The following is a 17,121-nucleotide window of genomic DNA, read 5'->3' as shown; positions in this document are numbered from 1 at the left end:
AAGAGATGCTTAATTTTATATTCTAACTCCAAAAGTTAGAACTATAATCAGAAGTCTTGTTATGAGAAAGCTTTTGTTCTTCGGTCTCCCAGCATGGAATATGCACAAGTGTGCTGAAATGCTTCCTCTTATATAATACTTTTTGTTTGCCACAGCTAGATACCATTATGAAACAACCACCAGGAAAAAAAAGTATTAAAGATAAGTGTCATCTTCTGTTCTAATGTTGTTTTTTTTTATTGAGTTATTTTGAGCCAAGCTTATTTCAGATATTACTCAACAGTTTAGTTACAAGTTAAAACAATTTATATCCACAATGATTTGAGTAATTATGAATTTGTATTAAGTAAATCCTATTCTTTCTTGCTGTTCAATTCAGCATTCAGTCTAAAACAACAGCGACTTCTTTTCATCTCTTTCTTTTGCATATTTTATCTTGCAGTGTGAGATGTCCTCCCTCTTTTACCCTTTGAACCTATTATTCCATCAATATAATGCAAAAGTAGAGCAAATTTCTCAGTTCAGTGTAGCATCTCCTCATTTTCGTGAAGGTACAAATAAAAATATAAATTATTTTCAGCCTGTTGTCTCCTCTACAGCCAACATTGCCATCCTATTTTTCTCCATTAGAGATGTAAATTAGATTATTTACTGAAGTTTTCTGTTGACTATTGTGATATTTTGTCGTTTCATTCACAAACATTATTTAAGAGAGAAAAGCCTATTTTTTTACAGCGTCTGTGCATTAGATTTGCTAGACCACTTTTTGATTAACCAATACTTCAAATATCTAATAGATCTAATATTTTCCACCATAATTGATATATGATCATGGTTTCATAGTTAGCCAAAGTACAGAATCTTTGTCAAGTTGTTTGTAGTAAACATATATATCAGACCTCGAAAAAGTGAAAAAGGATGGCCTATATTGTCAGAGGAGATGCTTGTTCATCAGCCATGTTCACATGTAGCACTAATATATTTATCATCAACAATGGATTAAATATGGGTGTGGCTTGGCTTTGCAGCTACTTTTGTACTTCATATTATTTTCTTTGAGGATAATGGCTGTTCAGTTGTAAACTAAAACCCTTAGTTATCATGGCTAGGTTTGGTTAGTCTAATACAAACCACAGCTTTAGGTTATTGTTAAAGTTTTCTACCTTAACTAAAATTTGGGCAACGGTGCTCATTCAGGCAATATGCTAAGCTTAACCAAATTTCGCCAAATTTACCATATGAACCAGGTCATACTTAATGAATGCTTGGTTGGCTTGGTTGGATGCTGTTTTAGGGCCTATGAAGGCTATTCTGCCAGGCACTTTATTTAAGTCATTCTGTTCTATAATGTCTCTTTTCAAACAGTGACCCCTGCTGGCATCATCTCTGTGTAATTCTGTTTTTTCCATCCCCAAAATAAGATTCCCTCAGAGTGGCTAATAAACCATTAAAAAAGAAATATATGCAGCCCATATTAAGAAGATATTGGAGGAGAAAAAAAAATCAATTATTCTGAAATTGATTTTAGCCAAGACTCCCCTGCATGTGAGAATTTTAATTCCCAGAATTCTTCAGCCTTAATGGCCATGCCATGCTGAGAATTCTGGGAATTGAAGCCCGTATGTCTGGAAGGTACCAAATTTGTTGAATGCTGCCAAAAACCCTGAAAAAAAGATGCTTTGGACAAGAGTCAGTGGAGAAAGTACCAAAAGTGCCTGGTATGTGGTTCCATAATCTGAGAGCCAAAATGTATGAATCAAATCATATTCCATGCTTTTACTGATGGTGGTAGGCAAAAGAAGGTCTTCTGTCAAAGAAATAAAATTGTACACATTTGGGGGGGGGAAAGCACATTCTCTGAAATGTGTATGACATTCTGAAAATACTGTAGATAAGATTCAGAGGAACTCAGGAATTTGGGTCAATGAATATGCTTTTCCTTTAGGAGCTACAAAATACTAACAATTACTGTGTGGCAAAGAAAATAGAAATGGCAACTTGATATAGGTAGCATAGAAGAGTATTTTTTTTTGATAGGCAAAGGTCTTCCAGTATCTTTTTATAATGAAAAAATCACCATTAAAATAATTTCCTGCGAGTACTAATAAAGTTCGAGAGAGACAGATATCATTATCACAACCAGGGTCAAACTGAAACCAGTATAAATGTCACTGAAGACAGTGTTTCCTGGAAATTTATTTTCCTATGCAAAAAAAAAAAAAAAAAACATGCTGTCAAACATACTGTTGTTCAGAAATCTCCTTCATCCTTGTCATGGCAACACAAGTTCAGGTGCACATTTGAACATGATGATTTGCATGGTAGGTTTCCAGATACATTTCTAACTGAATGGTTAGAAAGTCCCAGAACATTTAGATATTTATCACCATTGATGCTGCTGTGCATTTTATATAACAGAGCATCATTTTGTGTTAATAACCTTCTCAGGGATTAGGCATGCCCTAATTAACTATTCTGCGGGACAAGTGGTTTGGGAGTTAGCAATGAGATGAGGGAAGCCTTTGATCTCGTGAGCTGCAGTGCAAAACGCCCTGTTTGGCAGGGACATAAAGCTGGGACCATCTGATTGCTCTCTATTGTTTTCCTAAAATGCCCTTTTATGCTGTCACTTTAGCTTTCTGTATTTAAGTTCTAATAAAATATAAACAATGAAAATCAGATTAGAAATACTTTGTGGGTTTTTTTTACAAAAGATAAAAAGATCAATGATTGGAAAAAGACAATGTGTTGCTTTGTTTATTTAGTAGCATTTATCTTGTAATAAAGTCTGGGGACTTACAAGGATAACTATCAGTAACATGTAGGATGCTGAATCCTAAGTCGGATCATTGGTTCATTTCATGTGATATTGTCCACTTCACCAGCTATGGCTTTCCCGATTTTCAACATAAGGTTTTTATAATGAGATTTTTTTGTACTTCAGATGACAGGGTTAATCCTTCTGGGCTTCCCTAGTGCTTCATGAACTAGTACTGTATATGATAGTCATTTTGTAATGTTTATCATAACAGAATATAGAAGTGTTTATTTGTATGTTTGTTTGATAAATGCTGCCAAATACCCTTAGAGCTCTTACTTAAAGCACCCTGAAGTCTCTAGGTTAAGGATATACAGTAGAGAGTAATTGAAGTCATTGCTTTATTAATATTGCTATATGCTGGAAAATATGGAACAAGGAATTATTCTAATAAATGCCAGGTCTTTTGTTTTAGCAGCAGTATAGTTACTGTTTGACTGCTGTCATATGAACTCAAGTTTTAGACATAACCAATAATTTTAAAAAAACTATAGGAAGAATTTATCCTAGTATATTGTATGCAGTTCTAAATGCAATTTCTCAGGATTTTTGCAATTTACTGTATTTATGTGAATTAATAATAATAATAATAATCCCATAATATTTTGCATGTACTTAAGCTTATAACCATTGCAGCTATACAAATTCCACAATATATAAGTCCCTTTGAATACTTTTCTCTAATACTGGCATTTTTTCAGGCATGTGTTAAATTGTGAATTACATTACCCTAGTTCTGCCTTCACATTCTCTAAAGTGAATTAGAATTCTTCCATTCACTGAAATGGTGAATACCCAAATGGTGATGATTTTTCATATGCAAATATGCAACTCAGTCCCAGTCCTTTTCGTTCGGACAATGTACCTTCTTCCAAGTGTTCATTCGACTGAAACTTTAGTGTATGGATTTACAGTCTGTTGCCCCAAGACTGGACATAGCTCTCAGAATGGGGCTGCCTCAAAGAGCATCTGGAAGCTTCAGCTGGTGCAGAATGCAGTGGTGCAGGCAGTTATGGACACCTTTCACTCGGCTCATGAGATGCCTGTGTTCCACAAGCTGCACTGACTGTCAATATGCTTTCAGGTTGATTTCAAAGTGCTGCTAGTGATCTATAAAGCTCTTCAGGGCATGGGGCCAGGTTACTTGCAGGAAGTCTCCTCAGTTGTATCTACCTATACTGTGAGATCCAGCAGGAAAGGCATGCTCTGGATCCTGTCTATTAGGGAATGCCAGGGATGAGAACCTTTTCTGCTGTGGTTCCCACCCTCTAGAACATCATTCCCCCAGAGATTACACTGGCCCAACCCTACTGGATTTCTGTAAAGCCTTAAGAACCTTTGTTGCAGAGCCTGAGGCCCAGGTTGTGTGGTTGAGACCGTATCTTGATTATGTTGTTTTATCTTGGCTCCTATATTTGTTATTTAATGTTTTTACATGAAATATGTTGTAATGGCTACTAATGCTTATTCAGTTGCCACTTTCTGAAAATGGAAACTCTTGTACTTCGTAACAGTACCAAGATTTTTTGGGCAACCCTTGTCCTAAATATAATGTTCATCCACAATTTATTAAGCAACTTTTTCAGCCTAAGTTACCTGAAAGGATGTTGCAATAAATGAAATTAGTGAATTCCTTGTAGAAAAGATTGGATTAAAAAACTAGCAATAAATTTAACAGCTGAGATGCCTCTGAATATAGGGAATGAACAGCAGCAGCTTGTGCTACAGAAATACTGTTCAGCATAAGAGATCCTAAGAATCTGTCGATGTCAAAAATTAAATTCTTATTGAAGGAGTCTGCAGCAATAATTTGTCCAAGTCATAAATATGGAGCTGAATGTAGGTGTGTAGAAAAAAAATCTGCCAATATACTTACAGACATCTATAACTAGGAACTTTGTGTTCTGAAATAAGAATAAGGAAATAATAATAATAGCTTAAAGCAATGATGTGAAAGTTTGTGTATGCACGCACCCATGCAGTGCCATACTTTGAAATTTTTATGAGGAAGCTTAGTTTCTAGTTTGGTTTAGGATATGTGTAACTGTTTCCTTCCTTCCTTCCTTCCTTCCATAAAGTATACCCAGAAATGAAACTGATGCTAATTCTGTGTGCTGGGTATACAGTATATTGCGATATTTTACAAAATGTGGCTTAGTTTGGAAGCATTAGTCAGATGCCTGACGCTGCTAGGCCAAGTTCATTAAGGTATGGGCCTTAATCAAAAGTAGGGCTTGATAACGTATGTAGTAAAACTCAAATAGAGAGTAATTCTGGTCCTGATTTACATGGACTTGCCATCAAAGCTTGAGCCTCAAATTAGGCTTTCATTTATATTTATAAATATTGTCTTAGGCTGAATCATGTGTATTTTAAAATTAAAACAAAAAAGAAAACCCTGATCACTTGTAAGACTCAATAGAAAGATATGAAACAGTTGTTTCTAACAACTCAATTTTGAGATGATAAAATTGGTTGTTGAAAGAACTGAGATGTTTTTTGACATTAACATTTAACATTTCTCTATTTATATTGTCTACATTTGAGTTACTATGGCTGCTAGGGAAAATGTGACCCAAGCGACATTGGTATTTTCTTCTTGAGTAATTCAAGCATAGTGCAATCCAATACATATCTACTCAGAAGTAAACTCACTGAGTTCAAACTCACTGAGTTCAATAGAGCTTGCTCCAAGGTAAGTGGATAAGGAACCATAGCCTGAATCTGAAATACTTACAGCAAGTAATATTATTGGAAGAAAGCACAAAAATACTGAAAAGAAAAGTAGATTCAAAAAGGAAAGCAAAAAATTACTGCACTGACAGTGTGTGTAGATGATTGGCATCACAGCATGGCAAAACATGAAATAGGAGAAAATTTGAGGAAAAAATGGACAGATTCTTTTAACATTTGAAATTCTTTCTGCCCTACAAGGTGAACTCTATTGACCTAAGGACATGTTACTATAACATGACATGAGGGAAATGTCACTATTCACTTCCAGAATGGTAAAAATGTCCAAATATACAGTATTGCCTCTCTTTCAAAATTAAGCCTCAAGTGCAGACATAGATTAACAATGAAAAAGTCAGAATGAAATCTTTCTTTGTAATTGTGAGATCTATTTCTTTTTAACTCTACTACTAGCACTGCTTCCATTTTATCTATTTTCAATGCTTTGTGTCAACAATAAGCCAAAAACCTCTGGCTTGGATTTCTGTGTTCTGCATACATTAAACACATCTCATAGGGCACTGGCTATGCTTATCCTGGGATCAAATAATAAAAATGAAATATCAGTCATAATTGGCCCATCACATTCTGGTTTGTTTAAAAACATAAGCATAAGAAACAGCATAAATAAGAAACAAATGGTTTCCTAGTTATGCAGGATTATCTGGAGTTCTGCCTTCATTTCTGCACTTGGAGTCTTACTGGAACTAAAATATTCTGATTGGGCTGGTTTACAAATACTATTAAATACATACATGCCATGTAATAGCTTCTTATCTCCCTCACTATTGCAGCTTCTGAAAATGTGAGGCTTCCTGGAACCAAAAACACCACAACATGAAAAAAGAAATTCACAATATTATTATTTAGATTATTGTAGACTTCATCATGAACTAAATCAACATACATCAAAGGGGAGGAAGAAACATGTTTACTGTCTTTTCATACAACACTCACTACTAATGTACAGAGAACAAATCTATTGACAATCTTGTTGGAATTCAACTTCGCATGCACCAGCTTTCTGTTCCTATAATCCAGCTGACCACTAGGGGCAGTAAATACAGAGAGAGTTAGCAGAGTGGCTCTTTATCTTTACAGTATTTCCTTTCTTTGTCTAAGACTTCCTTTGTGCACCTTTGTGTAACAAGTTTCCTAGTAGTTAGGCAGATATTCTCATCCTTTCCTTCCTCAGTTCAGTCTTCTGTATCTAGCCTGTACAGTTGAGGTACTTAACTGACTTGTACTCTCTCTATAGTGGAGAAGAGCACAATGCAGGCTCTTAGTTGTAGATAGTTTTAAGGAACTCCATGTTACTTCCTAAATTAAACTTGTCTATTTTTCTTTCACACAAGCATCAGGCTCAAGAGTATTTATTTATTTACTTATCAACCAATCAATCAAATTTGTATGGCCACTTATCTCACAAAAAGTAACTCTGGGTGGTGTACAACAATTATTAAAACAATATAAAAACAATCACTATAAAAATATATTAAAACAGTCCGTATTAAAATATAAAACCACAAGGCACAATAGAGAGTAAATATTAGCCACGGTAGTGGAGCCATCTTAGAATGTCACTGGTCCCCTGGGCCCCCCAGGCCAGATGACATAGCCAGGTCTTGAGGGACTTCTGGAATATTATAAAAAGTTATAGTGCTAACTTTAGTATTTCTCTCCACACAGTCTTTATATTGTAAGCTATCTGCTATCAAACAAATCTAATATTTACTAGAAAATGGACTGATCAGGAATACAGGGGCTATAGGGTTGGGGACTGATCAAGAATGTGTCCTACAAAATGCATTGAGCCAGTGGCATATCAGAGCAAACTCTTTTTGTCTGTAACTCCAATATGAATACTGAACTCATTCAAGACAAATGGCCTGGGATTTTAAAATACCACACCTGATATCAGTTAGTCAGCTCAGGAAGGGAGACTGATGATAGGATGATAACTCATATCCAGCAGAATTCATGACCCCTCTGTGGACACTAGCCAGCACATAAATGAACTATTTTCCTGGCAAGGGAGACTGATTTTTTTTTAATAGATGATAACATCCCCCATCCCCCTATGGTTCTTTGGAAGCTTATGTTGAAATGTGGAGCAAATAGAAACATGCAGAATAGATGCAGTCCAGTTTCCCCCACCTGTGTGTATTCAAAATAATATATAAAGGTATTTAGTAAAGGAAAATTGAATCCCATTCATAACTCATGAATGACGTAACTGACATAAGTCCTCAGTCAACAGCTGTTTTTTTATACATATCAGTCCTATCCTTTCATTATGCCATCTGTATAAAATCAAGATATTTGGTTTTACAACATCATGCAAACAACAGCCTATTGGTAGGACAAAGTTTAGCATGTGTTGGAGATGAATGGTGATTAAATGGAATGTTATGTTTGCTCAATTAGTCATTAGTATACCTGAAAAAAATAGTTGTATGTGTAAAGTGAAGCCAGCTGAAGTCAACAGTAAATGTTAGTTGATTATCCTGTTTCATCTATGTCACATTGACTTATCAACTGTTTTGGTAGCTACATTTTTTAGCAATTCAGCAATCAGTCACAGTGCATCCTCAGGAGTATAAAATTCAGGAAAGTAATGCAATTAATTTACAATAATATGGGGCTGCATCACTGTATCTTACTATCTGGACAACTAAGAGTACATAGAATTTGATGACAACCAGAAAGAACAGGTAATTTTTACTTATTTATTTGAATTTTACACAATTTATATCCAACTTCTGTTCAAATAAAATTCAACATAGATTGTTTATTTATTTGAATGATGTCCATATAGTCACCAGGAGTCAAGCTCAACTTAAAGAAGACTTTAACTTGCATCAATGATATGTGCACTCTAGTATTTTTCAGGAAGTTAGTTTTCAAGATTCCAGATACAGACTCTCATCGAATTATCCACCCTTACAACTGAAGTCACAAAATCAGGTAAGCAAAGACAAAAAGCCACTATGGAAAGAGATCCTATGCTTTTAAACAGGCTTTACTGTCATTATCTACCTAGACTACTAGGGAATACCAAGATATGCAAAGCATTCAAAGTCATACCAAAGAGTATCTACTTTTCTTTCCTACCTATGAGATGCCATGGACTGAATTAACCATTTCTTATTCAACAAATAATTATTGCTTGCTAAACTGTGCATGAATTAGACCCTATTTAGCCACAGATAAAAACACTGAAATTTAGTTTTCTCCACAAACTGGAAACACAATCAGAAACATATTTGTTGTATTGTATTCTACTCATTGTTACTACTGCCTGAATCTTCATGATTTTTATTTCTTGCAGGAGAAAATCCATGGCATACAATACTACAGAGAATAGTATTTGGAGACTGAATTCCAATACAGTGGAATGAGGTACTATTGTATCAATGACACATAACATTTCCCAATAGGAGAATCACTGAGTACAGGCACCAGAAAAACCACTAGCTCCCAGAATCAGTGGGAGGATCTGGATTCTGATTGGGATATGTAAAAGAAAAGTATGTAAGTTGATGCAAATTTATCCCTCATTATTCAGTATTATACAGTAGCAGTTTCACTTTATTTTATTCTCATTATCTTTCCATGAACAGGCAGGTCTAGCACAGAAAAGAATATTGTTCTCCATTGACATGCAGACTACAAATAATGTCTGTTGCACTAGTACTGTCTAATGGGAAACCAGCTTTTGGCCTATGGAGTGTCTCTGTTGGAACTATCACTTCACTATTTGACATGAAGATGAAGATGGAGAAAGCTGTACCACTGACGTGAAGTTTCAAAGGCATAGATAAGATAAAACTGTTGATAACTTCTTTCATTCTGTTATGATTTCAGACCGTTTTATATAACTTGTCTTGTTCAATAAAATGTATTCATGGTTTTAATGTGTTTATATTGGGACTATGATGGATAGTGAATGGTTTTCTGTTGCCCATAATGAGAATAAATGATGGGTGCTCCACTATTAGGCTGCATGTAGAACCTAATTAGAAGTCAAGTCTCAACTGTATCTACCTTGGGTTATGATTGACTGATCTGTTAGATATATGTCCCACCTTTCCTCCAAGAATTCAAGGTGGATTACATGGATGTCTCTCTTCATTTGAATCCACATAACCCTTGTAGGTTTAGCTGAGAATGGCTGGCCTGAGTCACCCAGTGATTTTCCACAGCTAAGGTTGGGTTTAAACCTGAATCTTCCCTGTCTTAGTCCAACATATTAACCCCTACCCAATAATGGCTTTCAACTGATATTTTAAACCAAGCAGAATTGTTATTATTGATTCACAAAAGTAACTCAGGACAATTCAGCAAAAAATGATTAGTAGAAGCTTTTAATCAACCAAGTAAACTTGAGGGAGATAAAAATGAATGGAATAGTAAGGACTAGATTAGTTTAAAGTCATGTGTGGTATGATAGTTACCTGCTAATTACTCAGTTACTGCACTTCATTAAGTGCATATGCTTGCCTATCCTGTTTGACTAAGATTCTATACAGAGCAACACTATCATGGATCTTATGCATAGCATTAAGAAATCTAGTATTTCTTACATTGTGGCAGTGTGTTTAAGGCACTGCTCTGTAAGAGGCAGTACCAGATGTTCTAATCTAAAAATTATCATTGGTAATTTTGGGTGGTAATATATCGGCTTTCCCAGATCTGAACGTACAGAATTTCCCATTTACTGTGTCATTCCACATGACTATTCTACATGATTTATGTGTATACAGTAAAATGTATATATGCAAGATTTTAAATAACAGTTCATGGAACCTTGACAGCATTCAAAGTCAGTTGCCTATAGTGCCCATCACATTCTGCCTAATAGTCAGTTCAGCAATTATCAAAGGGTTCCTTCCATCCCCATAAAATCATAACTGCTTTTGTTATTTTGAAACCTTTTTGAATATAATAAACTTCCACTATAAAAATGTAGAATCTTTGAAATTTCAGAAGTCAGCCAGATTCTAAAATGAATTAGGATTACCTTTGCAATACTGAAAAGTATTCAGGCATCTTGAGTGGATTATTATGCTGGTATGTTTGAGCATGGATTTCAGGATAAAACCAATACACTACATGTTTTTACAGTTATCTGAATAAGGACCAGTTCTGAATAACTGGACACCTTCATAGTATCTGGAAAATAATAGCAGACAAAACATGGAAAATATTGAACTCTCTGACATGAATGAAAATGAGATAGCTAGGCATAGGAAGCTCAGGGCTTTACTAAAACCTATAGTCTCTCTGTTCACATTTTCACTTCTCTTCAGTATTTTGATTCTGTCCAAGCATGTTGCTCCCTTCCTATGTCATATATCTGCATTCATTTATCTGTACATGTAAATACAATTTATAGATTCAGTGTGTCATTGCAATTGATGCTTTTGAATTAAATACGTTCAATATTTCCAGTGTAACGGGTGCTGCCCTTTCTACTAATAAACCTCCCTAATGCCTCCATAAATATTATTGTATTGATTTAGTCTCTGCAATGTTTGTGAAGACTAATTTATTTCCTAAATTTGGCCAAGGGGGACTTGTATTTGGAAGTAACAAGATAAATCTTATACAAATTTATTTAAAGTGGGGCAAAATAAATATGCAGAAGACATCTATAATCATACTAGCAACCACTTCCCACTTAAAACTGACAAAGCATTGCTCTTTTAAATTGCTACTGCTTGAGATGTCTGTCTGTTATAAAATTAACTTCTTGATGCCAGCCACTGTTATCAACTTGTCTTTTCTCTATGAACAAAAACAAAGATTGAGCAAATTTGTACTGGATGGCGAAGTAGCTTGGTAAGATTTAGAAAACAATAGGCAGGCAATCATTCTGCAAAATACATATTTACACTCTTTTATTGTGATCACATGGATGCTGTCATTGCTGTGACTATAAATCCTCCTCCTTATATACTTTCCAGTATATAAAGTGGTAAACTTGACAGTCCTATGTCACTTAAGTATACAAAAAAATAGTATGAGTTTTTGTTCATCTGCTTAGTCTGTAAACCTGGCCAGAACTCAACAGAGAAAAGTAGAATGTTGAGACCAAGGCACTCATGGGTACCACCTGAGACAGCTTGCAAATGCTTTTGCAAAAGGGAGGGTTTAAAGCAGTTTGTAAGAATCATCTGTTCAAACATGGGGAAGCACCAGGTAGATCACTTGTATCGTAGCCATGATAAACCTTTATTTATTTATTTATCAAATTTATCACTGCCCATCTCCCAAAAGGTAAAGAGCAGATCTCTACTCTGCCATAAATGAAATGCGGTATACGGTTCACATTTAATTGAGTTTCTACCTTTAAAAAAATTCCAAAAATGTACTCTGGGAATCAGATGGGAGAAAATATGTAACAGTAATGGTCTGTGAGATCCTGAACCCCATTCAGAGATTTACAAGCTCATTTAGAAAGGTGTGAAACTCTTGCAGGCAGTTAATAAAGACTTGGTGTTAGATCCAGATTAATATTTTTTGTTTATTCGTTCAGTCGCTTCCAACTGTTTGTGACTTCATGGGCCAGCCCACACCAGAGCTTCCTGTTGGTCATCGCCACCCCCAGATAAGGGATAGTCATATACAGTATAATATAAGCTTTCAGTGGCTTTGAAAGATGAGTCCATCTTTGGTCAAAATTCAGTGTGGAATGTGTTGGAGGCCACATGTTGAAAAGAGGGAAAGTGTCTTTATTGAAACTAGGAAGAAGGCAAGTCCAGAGTAAAAAACCCATAGCTTTCTTGAACATCATCAATTATCATTCATCATCCCTGCACCATTTGTTCTCGTGTACATCATCCAGTAAATGTTCCTGCATGAAAGAATTAGAGGCATCACAGAAACCTCTGGAATCATGGATTGTGCATCTATGGGTTAAAGTTGGAATAACAGCTTGAAGCCACATACTGTTGTACAATAATCTGTAAAATATCATACTTAACCGAAAATATTTTTCAAAGTTCTTGCCTAAACCCTGCCCCCTCCATCTGTGGCTTTACCTACTTTATGTCCTCAGTGCTCCCCCCTATCTCATCAATTAACTGCAGGCCTTAGAAACCAAAAGGTTTCCCTCTGCTCTCCTATAATATATCTGTACTTCCTCTACTTCATCACACTTGCCCCAACTGCTTCCTGGTTGGAGTTGCTATAGGCAATTCTGTCATGCTTCTGAGTAATTGCTGTCCTAGTATCTATTACTGGTGAAATAACTTCTGGGTAATGCAGTGTAAGGTAAAGGTAAAGGTTTCCCTTGACGTAAAGTCCAGTCGAGTCCGACTCTAGGGGGCAGTGCTCATCTCCGTTTCTAAGCCTTGGAGCCGGCGTTGTCATAGACACTTCCGGGTCATGTGGCCAGCATGACGACTCGGAACGCCGTTACCTTCCCGCCGAAGCGGTATGCAGTGTGAGCCAATGAATATCTGCTGACATTTCACACAATATTTACTGCTGTTTTAACCAGCATAACTTAGCAAGAGTTTCACTGATGTAAATTCAATAATTATGTAAGATCATATACAACTGCAGTTAATTTTACTGAGATACCTACTAATTTGCTCAGGATATTAATCTTGTAATAGCCCTTGAACTAAATTGCCAATTATATGCACAAATTCTCCATTGTATGGTGTGGTCAGTTATTATAGTGAGTTTCTTGGGCAGTAACTGGACAAAAGATATTTTATAAAAAATATTTCAGTAAATAAAATAAAAGTAGCCTTTAACTACATTTCAGAATTAGGAAATTTGACACTATAACAATTCTATCAAACCCCTTTTTCATCTTGAAATAAGTACACCACCTGCTTTTGCACTTTTCTGTAAGCATCCTTGGCAAACTCCTGAAATATGGGAGAATTCTTCATGCAAATAAATATTTATTTAACTGCAGTTATAAGAAAACCTAAGACTTATTTGTATTTCAAATTTAGTCACTGTCCATCTCAAAGAGTGACTCAGTATACTCAGTACCAAGTAATCCTTTAATGATACCCTATTCTATTTCAAATTGGTTGATGTCATCTTCTTTGTACAATTATGCAAACTATATTAGTTGAATCAGCTGGTATTCTATTTGTTAGGAACTGTCAGGCTCAGCCCAAGAACCACAAAGAATCAATCCAGTCATACTTCAGTTCTTTATTTGCTCACACCACATGGGCAGAATCTTGCCAGACTAAAGTTACTCTACCTAACCTAAAGGGAAATAACCTGGAAGGCTCTAGGGTGTGGCTACTCTGAATCTTTTTGTGTTCCCATGTTCCAACTGTGGACTGTGTTTTCTCTTATCTCGTTCCCCTCCTTGGAATATGCTCCTTCCTGAGAACCAGCTGAATTATTGTAGTCCATCACATCACCTCCCCCTTCACAGACACATTCCATCACAGGAACAGAGATGAGACAAGAACTGCTGTTTCCTGCAATTTCTGAGCACCATGCGTGTACATGTATCTCTGTGTCTGCATGCACATGTGCACACCAAGGGAAGAGCTGATTAAGTTAACTGACTGGCCACCTCATTCTACTGATATAAAATGCATCTTAGAAAATAAAGTAATTAGAATATTTTAAAATTAAAAGAGTGGATGTGCTTTATTTAGAAAAAATTGTAGATATTTACAGGAACAGTGATCATTTTAGAATATTCTAGAATACTAGTATAAATTATATGGTTCATTCTTGAATGTCTGATAGGCAAATGATAAGCTACAATAACATTTTAAAAAGTATACATAAACATGCCTTAATATTAAAATAACTTGTGTATGACACTGGTATGGAACAACAGTTATTCAATGACCCATTGCATAACCTTGGTTTCAAATCTAAAAATCTAAAAGCAATCATCAAGTTATAAATTATTGTAGAAAAGGAAGAGCCAACTAATTAAACTAGAATTCAATGTTTTTGAAGTTCTAGAATGAATAGAAATGCAGGCAATGTCCTTTAAAGATAACTAATCCAACTAAAGTTGAACAAGTTGGTCACTTTCTGTACATGACAGAAATCATTTTGGGACCTTGTGTGCCTTTGGGGAGTTTTTTTCAGATTGAGAGGCATGAATTAGAACTCCACTCTTTGACATAAAGCTAATGGTGTCTGGCACATGAAATATCTCCAGTGAAATGGTATCATCAGTTAAAACTCTTTTGTCAACTTTGCTTAATGCGGTATGTGGTGAAATAGCTTTGGAAATAAAATTCCATATTTTCACCTTGAAGATGTGAAGATTGCTGAGAAATGAAATGTCTCAAGCCTAGGCTCTGAAAGAAAGATGGACAAGCAGGAACATCAAAGGAAATCTACTTGTCCGTATTCAAGTCCAAAACTAAAATTGCTTTCATGATGGATAAAATTCTGAATCAACAGGTTTTCAATTGATTTAAGTAGATTTTTCAATATGTTGCAATGCTTGCCTTGTACTGATCTGATCATTACGAACCAAACAGATTTTGCACAAATTTGAGACAGCGTGACTAGTTTTGGTTCTCTGGAATCAAAGTAAGACTAGTTCCTTCAGCTTTCTGTGGAAAAGCTTGTGATCTCTGCAGCGATAAAATAACTTTGGTCTTTCAGTAGGTATAATAACAATATTTTGCAATAATGAGGTATATCCTTTATTGGTGAGGAGTTAGAGAAGGAGCAGACCATTGGAAAAGGAAAATGAAGGAAAAAGAAGAAGGTTTTCTCTTTGCACATGAAATGAGAGCAGGCAAAGAGTTCTAAAATACATCTGTTCTAGTCTGACATTCTACCCACTCCTTCGTTTCTTAAAGGCAAATGATATATTTATACTTATTTGTTAAACATTCCTTTTTGGCAGTTGGTAATTATGTACCTCCCTGTATCTTTCTGCTTGCAACCTTGCAAGTTAAACAAATCTAATTATAAACATGCAGAACATTACATGTATCAATAAAGGCAATTAAAATGCTGGGAATGTAATTAAGAAGAAAATTATAATTTTGAGAAGGAAAATGAATATGCTCAAGGGCATTTACATTTGGAAACAAGAGCAAAAATAATTGGAACAGTCCAGGAATGCTATAAACAATATTTATTTACAAAGGAAGGTAGAAAATAGATTTGCAACTTCAGAGCTGAAATCAGTATCAGTATAATGAAGGGCTCCTTGATTTTTCAACAGATTCCTAACTATAAGAATACCCCCTGGCCCTTGACTTTGGTTCATCTCCTGACTTCCCAGTACTTTTATTATTTCAGTGGTGTTCCCTTGGTGAGTTTGTTTTGTGTTCTGAAGTTGGACTGGATTTACAACCACACAATTAACTCAACAGTTCTATTACATCAATAATAGTCTGCCTTTCGTGAGTCTAGGATATTGGCCTTATATCTAGACTTTTAATACTTTTAAACTCTTGGTACTGTCCTCAGGCAAATTATCTACCAATTAATAGTACTATTTATAAAAGTACTATTTATTTATTTCAATTGTAAAAATACACGACACTCAGTGACTCTGGGTACTTTATACCATTAACAGACAGAACAATACAATAAAAGAACAAAAAGATGTGCATCTAGAAAAGAAACCATAGCAAACAAAAATAAAATCTTACAAGGTCTGACCATCCTTCCTACAACAAGGCCTGGGAGAATAACCAGGTTTCCAATGCCTTCTAGAATGTAATCGGGGGGGGCAGGAGCCTTATGGATCTCTAGTGAGTTACCATTCCAGAGGGCAAGCACCATGACAAACTTTATTAGCTCATAATTAGACAATTAGTCATCTTATTTTATGCATAATCGATATTATACAGGGGAGGAACAGAGGATGAGTTCAACTAGCCCCAGACGTGATGATGCAGCTAGCTCAAAGCCGAAAGGACGGCTAGCGGCCGACGGTGCTGGTGGTGAACGGCGAATCCGATGTTCTAAGGATCAACACACCATTGGAACCTGGAATGTAAGGTCTATGAGCCAGGGCAAATTGGATGTGGTTATTGGTGAGATGTCAAGATTAAAGATAGACATTCTGGGCGTCAGGGAACTGAAATGGACTGGAATGGGCCACTTCACATCAAATGACCACCAGATCTACTACTGTGGACAAGAGGACCACGGAAGAAATGGAGTAGCCTTCATAATTAATAGTAAAGTGGCTAAAGCAGTGCTTGGATACAATCCAAAAAACGATAGAATGATCTCAATTCGAATTCAGGGCAAGCCATCAAACATCACAGTGATCCAAATATACACCCCAACGACAGATGCTGAAGAAGCTGAAGTAGAGCAGTTCTATGAGGATCTGCAACACCTACTGGACAACACGCCTAAAAGAGATGTTATTTTCATCACGGGAGACTGGAATGCTAAGGTGGGCAGTCAAATGACACCTGGAATTACAGGTAAACATGGCCTGGGTGAACAAAACGAAGCAGGACATAGGCTGATAGAATTTTGCCAAGACAACTCAATGTGCATAACAAACACTCTCTTCCAGCAACCTAAGAGACAGCTTTATACATGGACTTCCCCAGATGGACAACACCGAAATCAGATTG

The 17,121-nt window shown here is 35.9% G+C and overlaps 1 protein-coding gene across 1 annotated transcript in view; it reads left to right on the top strand.

Annotated features, from left to right (window-relative positions):
• NEGR1 (neuronal growth regulator 1) overlaps window positions 1-17,121 on the top strand; it is a 583,664-nt gene that overhangs the window by 293,307 nt on the left and 273,236 nt on the right. The window lies entirely within an intron of this gene.

This window comes from Candoia aspera, chromosome 3, assembly GCF_035149785.1.
Source record: "Candoia aspera isolate rCanAsp1 chromosome 3, rCanAsp1.hap2, whole genome shotgun sequence".
NCBI classification, from domain to species: domain Eukaryota; kingdom Metazoa; phylum Chordata; class Lepidosauria; order Squamata; family Boidae; genus Candoia; species Candoia aspera.
The sequence above is the reverse complement of the archived record's forward strand: the minus strand, read 5'-3'. Positions and strand labels throughout refer to the sequence as shown.